The 9,371-nt window shown below is 42.5% G+C and overlaps 1 pseudogene across 1 annotated transcript; it reads left to right on the top strand.

Moving 5' to 3' along the window:
• The first annotated feature begins 2,354 nt into the window (after positions 1–2,354).
• LOC108312823 lies at positions 2,355–5,385 on the top strand (annotated as a pseudogene). The gene is made up of 2 exons (XR_001828805.2): positions 2,355–2,376; positions 4,293–5,385. The product of XR_001828805.2 is annotated as a pre-mRNA-splicing factor SPF27-like (transcript).
• The last annotated feature ends 3,986 nt before the right edge of the window (positions 5,386–9,371 follow it).

Here is a 9,371-nt window from a genome sequence, read left to right as displayed (position 1 = left end):
TGCTCAGGCTAGAACGCAATGGCGCAGTCTTGGCTCACTGCAACCTCCTCCTCCCAGGTTCACGCGATTCTCCTGCCTCAGCCTCCCGAGTAGTTGGGATTACAGGCGTGCGCCACCGCGCCTGGCTAATTTTATATTTAGTAGAGACGGGGTTTCCCTGTGTTGGTCAGGCTGGTCTTGAACTCCCGACCTCAGGTGATCTGCCCGCCTCGGCCTCCCAAAGTGCTGGGATTACAGGCTTGAGCCACCGCGTCCGGCAAGTTGGTCAGTTTTACCGTTTATGGTTTGTGCTTTTTCTGTGCTAGGAAATCTCTGCCTACCTCAAGTTCATGAAGGTCTTCTGTGTTTTCATGTATGTTTTATATAGTCTTTTACGTATAAGTCTATTGTCTAATAGCATTCATTTTTGCTTATGTTGTCTGGTTGGTGTCACATTTTCCTCTAGGGATACACAGTCGTTCCATTACCATTTGTTGAAAAGACTCATCCGTTGAATTACCTTCGTCTTGTGACCATATATGTGTGAGTCTATTTCTGGATTTTTGTTCCAATGATCTGTGTACCACACTTTTTAAAGTTTTTTTTTTTTTAACTATAAAATGTATATTACATGCAAGTTATTTTAACTGTTTTTAAGTGTACAGTTCACTGGCATTAACTATATTCACATTGTTGTGCAACCCTCACCACCATCCACCCGCGGAACATTTTTCATCTTGCAAAATTGAAACTTTGTATCCATTAAACAGTAACTCCCCATTTTCCCCTAATTCCAAGTTCCTGGAGGCCACCCTTCGACTTCCTGCCTCTGTAAATATGTCTACTCACATGAGTAGACTCATACAATATTTGTTCTTTTAGGCTAGGCACGGTGGCTCACGCCTGTAATCCCTGCACTTTGGGAGGTCGAGATGGGTTCGTCACCTGAGGTCAGGAGTTCAAGACCAATGTAGCCATTGTGATGAAACCCCATCTCTGCTAAAACTGCAGAAAATTAGCCGGGCATGGTGGCAGGCACCTGTGATGCCAGCTACTCAGGAGGCTGAGGCAAGAGAATCACTGGAACCCTGGAGGCGGAGATTGCAGTGAGCCGAGATCGCACCACTGCATTCTAGCATGGGCGACAAGAGCCAAACTCCATGTCAAAAAAAAAACGTCGTACTTTTGTAACTGGGTGATTTAACTTAGCATGGCTTCCATTTCATCCATGTTGCAGCATGTCAGAGTTTCCTTTTTTAAGGCTGGATAATATTCCATTGTATGTATATATCATATTTTGTCTGTCCATTCATATGTCAGTGGATAGATTGCTTCTACCTTTTGGCTGTTGTGAATAGTGCTGTTATGAACATGGGTGTACAAATACTCTTTGAAACCTGCTTTCAATTATTTTGGGTATATGCCCAGAAATGCAATCACTGGATCATAAGTTAATTCCATTTACAATTTTTCCAGGAATTACCATACTGTTTTCCATAGCTGCATCAGCAATACACAAGGGTTCCAATTTTCCCACGTCCTCACCGACACTTGTTATTTTCTGGGTTTGTTTATTGCCAACCTAATGGATGCGAAGTGGCACACTGTAGTTTTATAGTAAATTTGGAAATTGGGCTCGCCTAGATTGGGTGTCCAATCTTTTGGTTTCCCTGGGCCACATTGGGAGACTTGTCTTCAGCCACATAAAATATACTAACACTAATGATAGCTAATGAGCTATTAAAATATCGCAAAAAAGCAAGCTTGACTTAGATCATTTCCAACTTGTTTTCTGCACCTATGTCACTTTTTTGGGGTGGGGGGGAGATGGAATCTCGCTCTGTCACCTAGGCTGGAGTGCAGTGGCACAATCTTGGCTTACTATAACCTCTGCCTCCCGGATTCAAGCAATTCTCCTGCCTCAGCCTCCAGAGTAGCTGGGACTACAGGTGAGTGCCACAGCTGGCTGATTTTTCTGTAGTTTTAGTAGAGATGGGGTTTCACCATGTTGGCCACACTGGTCTTGAACTCCTGACCTTGTGATCTGCCCATGTCAGCCTCCCAAAGTGCTGGGATTACAGGCATGAGCCACCGTGCCTGGCCACCTGTTACCACCTTTTTAAAGTGCAGTCAAACCTTTGGTACTTCCACACCATCAGAGAAGTGCTGTCCTTTGTCAGAGCTTGCCCATTCTACCCCTGAGAGTCCAGTGTGTCTATCAGAGGAGCAGTCTCTAGGCTGGATTGAGAAACAGGTGGTGCTGGATCTGATTTTGCTGACAGTTACAAATTTGAACAGTATGAAATGTACATGTCTTTCTGGAGACAAAGTAGCTCATAAAGCTAACTTTCATAATGGATTCATGAAAGGAAAAGATGGAGAGCATTGCCCCGCTTTGTAATTACTGTGTTTGGAACAGCAGGCTTCAATATAAATAGGTTTTAGAGCTCAGGAATGAAATACTTAATTTGGAATGTACTCAAACAACTTTTTAAACCTCCTGGAATACGTTCTTATCTTGACACTCCAGTAACTCTGTTCTTTCCACCACTGGTTATGTGACCTGAGACAAATCACTTTGACCTCTCTGAAGTTTACTTTCTTCATCTGTAAATAAATGAGATGACATACCTCTTTTCTAAGGTCCTGCCTGTCTCAAAGATTGTTTTATTCTGTCCTGTGATTTGAAATTATACTTCAGATGATTTGAAGATAAAGAATGCGATTTGATCTGTGGTTAAGGTGAAGAAATACCGGGACAAGGCAGGCCTAGGCCTCGTGTCCACCGAAAGGACTGGCACCGCCTCCCTCTCTTCCTAGAGTGGTAGAAGAGTTTACAGACTCAGGCTTAATTTGCCCATGATTTACCATGAAGAAGAACCATTGGTAGTAGGAATTTTCAGGTAACGATTCTGGGTATTTAGCCTTTAGAGTGTGATTACGCCGGCGATTGGAACTCAGGGGATAGGACTCTGGAAAACAATCAGGAATCCTCGTGAGAAACAAACAAAATAATTTTCTAGAAAATAGAAATGATCAAAATTGACTCGAAATAGAAGTCTTGAATAAACCAATAAACATTGAAGACATTGAATTAGTAATCCCAAATCTCTGGACAACTGTGGAAGACATTTTGAGACAAATGGGAAATTTGATTATGGCCTAGATGTTGCATAATACCAAGGAAATATATTTAATTTTGTTAGATGTGGTAATGAAATTTTGATTATGTAAGAATATGTGGTGTGGTGGCTTACACCAATAATCCCAGCAATTTGGGAGGCCAAGGCAGAGGGTCCCTTGAGGAGTTAGAGAACAGCCCTGGCAACATAGCAAGGCCCTGTCTCTGCAAAAAGTTTAAACAGTAGCTGGGCATGGTGGCAGACACCTATAGTCTCAGCTTCTCAGGAGGCTGAAATGAGAGAATTGCTTAAGCCAGGAGCTGAAGCCTGCAGTGAGCTGTAATTGTGCCGCTGCACACCAACCTGGATGACAGATTTAGACCCTGTCTCTAAAAAAGAAAAAATGTCTTTGTCTTCTCGTCCTTAGTTTTTTAGAGGATGCACACTGATGTATGTAGGAATGAAAACACATGACGTCTGGGATTTGCTTTAAAATACTTTGTAAAACAAAAATGAAGAAAATAAATTTTCTTTTTTCTTTCTTTCTTTCTTTTTTTATTTTTTTTTGGAGACTGGGTCTTCCTCTGTCTGTTAGGCTGAAGTGCAGTGGCACAAACATGGCTCACTACAGGCTTGACCTTCTGGGCTCAAGTGATCCTCCCACCTCAACCTCCCAAGTAGCTTGGACCACAAGCACAAGCCAGCATGCCCCACTAAGTTTTAAATTTTTTGTGGATATGGGGGTCTTGCCATGTTGCCCAGGCTGACCTCAAACTCCTGAGTTCAAGCCATCTTCCTGCCCTGGCCAGCCCAAAATGCTGGGATTACAGGCATGGGCCACCATGTCTAGCCAGAAAATAAATTTTAAAATGGATATTGAGTGAAATTGGCAAAAATCTTGTTAATTGTTGCCTCTAAATGATAGATGGGATTTGTTGAGCTATGTTCTCTACTTTTATATATCTCTGAAATTTTTCATAATGAAACTATTGAGAAGAAACATAGTCTTCCTTTCCACAAGACAGAAGTTCCAGATTGTTTTGTAGGCAAATTTTTTCAGACCCCAAAGGAACAATAATCCCTTTCTCAAATGTTTTGGAAAATTAAAAAACAGAGAAGTTTATCTAACCTACTTTGTGAATATCAAGACAGTATAAGAAAGTCAGAGGCCAGAGAATTGAGTTTACACAGATGCAGAAAACACAGGCAAACCTGAGGTCCCCAGAATTGCGGACATGAGTTTGGTGGCTGGAGAGCTTGTGGTGGATGTGCTGCCTGATTTTGATGAAGGTTATGAAGCCACTGGTGTGTGGGAGGTGGCTGCAGCACTGGCAGAGGAAACTTGAAGATACCGACCTGCTAAGAACTACCTGAGCTACCTGACAGCTGGAATTATTCTGCCTTTGTAACTGACATAATGAGAAACGAATTTGAAAGACTGGCTGCTTGACAATCAGTTGAATTGCTCAGTATGAAATGATATGAGCTTACAGCCCCTTCCTCTGGTTAAAAAAAAAATGGCATTACTACATGGCAAGAATGTGTAAACAATTTTATGGCCCAGCTAGAGCATCAAGCAGTTGGAATTGAGAATCTGGAACTAATGTCGCAGCATGGAAGTACTGCCTGAAAAGTATGCAATGAAAATCTAGTTCATGTAATTGAACACGTACAGAACAAACTTCGGAAGTTACGAAAACATACTCAAGATTTAAACTGGCAGAGAAAGAACATGCAACTCACAGCTGGATGTAAATTGAGAGAAATGGAGTCAAATTGGGTATCCCTGGTCAGTAAGATTATGAGATTGAATGGATGATTGTTCAGCTAGAAAATGAAATCTATCAAATCAAGCAGCAGCATGGAGAGGCAAACCAAGAAAACATCCGGCAAGGCTTCTGAAAAGTTAGTTTAGCAGGTAGAAGAAAAGTTGGGCTTTCACAAAAAGCATCTGAACTTTTAACGAACTGTGAAGGACAACAGCATCTTCCCCGAAACCAATGATGTTTCAGTGTTTAGAAATCATAGAATGTGTGGACTGCTGTGGTAATTTTATTTGTATATCTCAACAATTAAATGTCTAGCTTGGTGATATTTTTATAGCCATTAAAAAATCTTTAGGCTTTCAAAATAAGTATGACTTTAGAATAATATTATGTCACAGAGTTAATTTTGAGCTATGTGGGCCATATTTTATATCCAAGGATCTTTATTTAAAGTTCTCAACATGTACAGGAAGTTGGAAACTTTTGGTTTATGACTTTGTCTGATAAAGAGATAGTTCTAAACACATTGTTATTACAAAAAAAGAAAGAGAGCAATCTCATTATAATAACGTGGATTTAAAATTCAAATATTAGAAAATGGAGTTTAGCAGTGTTTAAACTGCAAAATGTTGATGACCTAATTGGTTTTAACTCAGGAATGCAAAGATGGTTCAACAACAGAACATTTATTCCTGTAATACACCAGATTAGCATATTAAGAAAATGTATATGATTATCCCGATTTAGGTAGGGTGAATCTGTTGTCAACGTACTGCCTCTCAGTTCCCAGTGCACCCTTCAATATATCCTCTGTAATACACAATTCAGCCTCAAGCAGGGATCCCTGTTCCGACCCTACTTCCGAATAACTTTTACATTTTTACAACTTGGGGGAGGGTGAAAAGAGATGAATGCAGGAAAAGGAGTACAACGAGAAGATACATATAGAATACTACTTTATTTGTGCCATTTTAAAAATTAAAAAATATCCTAGATCTTAAATAGGAAATTGTGCGGAAAAGACCTACTAATATGCTTAGCCCAAGATTAGTGTCTTTAGAGAGGCCTGATTACAGGTTGGCCCTTGACTGGAATCAAGGAACTTGAATGGAAAATAATTCCCTACACACATATAACTTTCTCTAATTTACAAGAGTGGCTCCCTAACCCTAAACTATTTGTGCAAACCATATGATGTATTCTGAAGAGCGACTTTCTAGGAGTCTAGAATTTTGGTTTGTGCGGAGCAGCAGATGTGACCAGCCGCTGGTAAAACCTTGGAACTGAGTCTCGAATGAACCTCCCTGGTAGACGTTTCACACGTGTTGTCACAGTTTGTCACTGAACGTGTCCTGCTGGAAGAGGACTCTTTGAAGCTTGCATCTGATTTCCTCTGGGCTTTAGCCCATGTGCCTTTTCCCTTGCTGGTTTTACGTTACATCTTCCTGTTGTAGTAAATCATATACTGAGTTATGTGAGTCCTCCACGTGAACCGTCAAACCTGAGGGTGATCTTGGGGACCCACAACACAGAGACAGTTATCAGAATTTGGTTGAAAAAAATACACACACACACACACACACACATATAATTTGAATACATTTTTTGAAATCCTAGATTTCTTTTTTGTGGAAAATGAGGAGTATAATATTTCATGAGGTACAGAAAAATTTATGCACCTCTGCCCCTTGTCAACAGCTAGACCACAACACCAGATTGTATGCAGACAGCTGTGATTGCAAGTGAGGAAGTTTCTCACCCCACAGTTAACCCAAGACACAAAATTTATATTTTAATAAAACGACATCCTCATGGTATTAGTCACGATCAGGCGGACTTTCTCTGTAGAGAGCAACGCGATATGGCCATAGCAGCTTCTGGTCATGCACTTTTATGGCCTAGCAGTCTGAAGAGAAAGTGTTTGTCCTGCCAGAACCAGTAAGAAAAATTCTGGGGAAAGATTCTGATTGGCTTGATAAGGTTCACGTGCCTATCCCTAGATCAGCCTTGGTGGCCATGGCAATGGGTAGATATGATTGATCAGCTTCGGATAGAGCCAGTAACCAGGAGAAAGGCATGGAGGTGTGGTGGATGGAAGTCAGCAGTACAGAAGTGGCCACGGCGGCAATGGCAGTAACTTAAGAAGCCACCCCCACTGTGAATAATACTAGACCCATCTTTCGGCCTTTTAGGTTAGCAGTCCTCTGCTACTAACTTGTTTTAAAACGTGGCTGTATTTTCACAAATGTTTCCTGCTACATCTTCTTTATGAGAGAGCTTAGATCTCATCAAATTCATATGAAAAAAACCACTGCAACCAACACTTCTTGTCAATGAGGGTCCTTACTCGTCTAATGTTGACCCTACTTGTTCACTGATCTCATCCCTTAAATTCTGCTTTGAATCCTTGGCTCCTATACTTTTCTGGAAATAGGCTTGGCCAAGCAGATTGGGTTTGAGTAAACACTTTTCAAACGCCATGATGCTGATGGAAGCCACATCGGCCGAGCCAGTCCATCTGAATGAGATTAGTGCCCTTATAAAAAAGACCCAGGGGCTAAGCCTGGCAGTTCACGTCTTTAACCCCAGCACTTTGAGGGGGCCAAGGATAGAGGATCACTTGAAGCCAGGAGTTCAAGACCAGCCTGGGCAGCAAAGTGAGACCTTATCTCTACAAAAAATTAAAAAATTAGCCAGGTATGGTGGCATATGCCTGTAGTCCTGGCTACCCGGGAGGCTAAGAGGGGAGGATCATTTCAGCCCAGGAGTTTGAGGTTACAGTGAGCTAGGATCGCACCACAGTGCTCCAGCCTGGGTAACAGAGGGAGGCTCTGTCTCAGAAACAACAAATAAGACACCCAGAAGAGGCCCCTCGCCGTCTCTGCCACATGAGGTTACAATGAAAAGATGGCTGGCTGTCAGCCAGGAAATTGTCTCTCAAGGACACCAAATTTTCTGGGGCCCTGATCGTGGACGTCCCAACCTTCAGAGCTGTGAGAAAGAGTTCTGTTGTTTATAAGCTCGGCTTACAGTATTTTATTATAGCAGTGCCAAGGGACTAAGACAGGTAGTGATCTCAAGAAACTACATTCAGGGAGTGAGGAGGGAAAAAGGGCGGTAACCAGTGCAAATGTGATATTAACCAGCTACTGCAGCTGCTGATTGGAGCTTAGCCCTGCTGGAGAACTCGGGGAACACACACAGAAGACGCAGCTCCGGGTTATCCCACCTGAGGATGTCTCCTGAGAGTCCCTGGTTGGGAGTTGCTCCCAGGGGTGATAATCCTTAGGTTCTTCTCGCCTGCTACACCTGGGCAAAGCAGACTTCCAGTTTTAGAAAAATGTCCTTGGGAGTAGAGATACAATATGGACAGTTGGGAGTCAGCTGGAGCACAGTTAGAGGAATAAAGTTCAAGAAATGAGAGTAGAATGCTGATAGCTTCTTCCACAGCTGGCAAGTCATTTTTTGTTTGCAAACAAGGGACTGCTCAGGAATGGAGAAACGTAGATGTTTTCTGACCTACAGGAAGCTCCTGATAATTTCTACGTGGAATCCCTGCAGCCTCATGTCTGGGTGATGGCTCAGGCATTTCTTGGGCTTGCATGGTGCCGTGGTCTATGCCAGAGCGTGAGTCTTTTTTTATCTTGCCGAGCTTAGGAGCTCCCTGAAAGTAGGGCCCAGTGCCCTCCTCCTCATTTTCCTCACTGTAGAGCCAAGCTCAGGCCTGGTCAAATGAGGACTCACGTTATAATTAAATTGATGACCACATAGGTGAATATTGCTCTATAAATGGACTCAAGAGATTAAAAAACAGTTGGAATGAAGGATATTTGCTTAGCTCTTGCCTCTGCCTGCATGGCTGGGTCCCTTGATGGTCATGTGTCAGGTTCCTTGTTCATATCTCAGCTGCAGTGTTCCCTCCTCAGGCCACCCCTTACTCTGTAATCTAAAGTAGTCACACAGACGCTCCTCAGCATGTCATCCTGTTGCAATTCTCTTTAAAGCACTTCTGTTTTAAAACATACGTTTACTTTTTGGCTGGGTATGGTGGCTTATCCCTGTAATCCCAGCACTTTGGAAGGCCGAGGCAGGTGGATCACTTGAGGTCAGGAGTTCCAGACCAGGCTGGCCAATATGGTGAAAATTCATCTCTACTAAAAATACAAAAATTAGCCAGGTGTGATGGCATGTGCCTGTAGTCCCAGCTACTTGGGAGGCTGAGACAGGAGAATCGCTTGAACCTGAGAGGTGGACGTTACAGTGAGCCAAGATCACATCATTACGCTCCATCCTGCAGACAGAGCGAGACTCCTTCTGAAAAAACAAAGAAAAGATAAAAGAAATAAACTCAGATGACCTTCAGTAATGGAGGTGTATTGTAAGGTTCAAGGGTACAGGAGGTAGCCCCAAGCATCATTTCCTCGCTAGCCACATTGTTACTAGGAGTCCCCACAGGTTAAACTGAGATGTCAAGAGCCCTCATGAGGAAGTGGAAAAATAGCTT

Source organism: Cebus imitator, unplaced genomic scaffold, assembly GCF_001604975.1.
Source record: "Cebus imitator isolate Cc_AM_T3 unplaced genomic scaffold, Cebus_imitator-1.0 Scaffold129, whole genome shotgun sequence".
Lineage (NCBI taxonomy): Eukaryota > Metazoa > Chordata > Mammalia > Primates > Cebidae > Cebus > Cebus imitator.
This window is presented reverse-complemented; position numbering and strand designations above follow the sequence as displayed.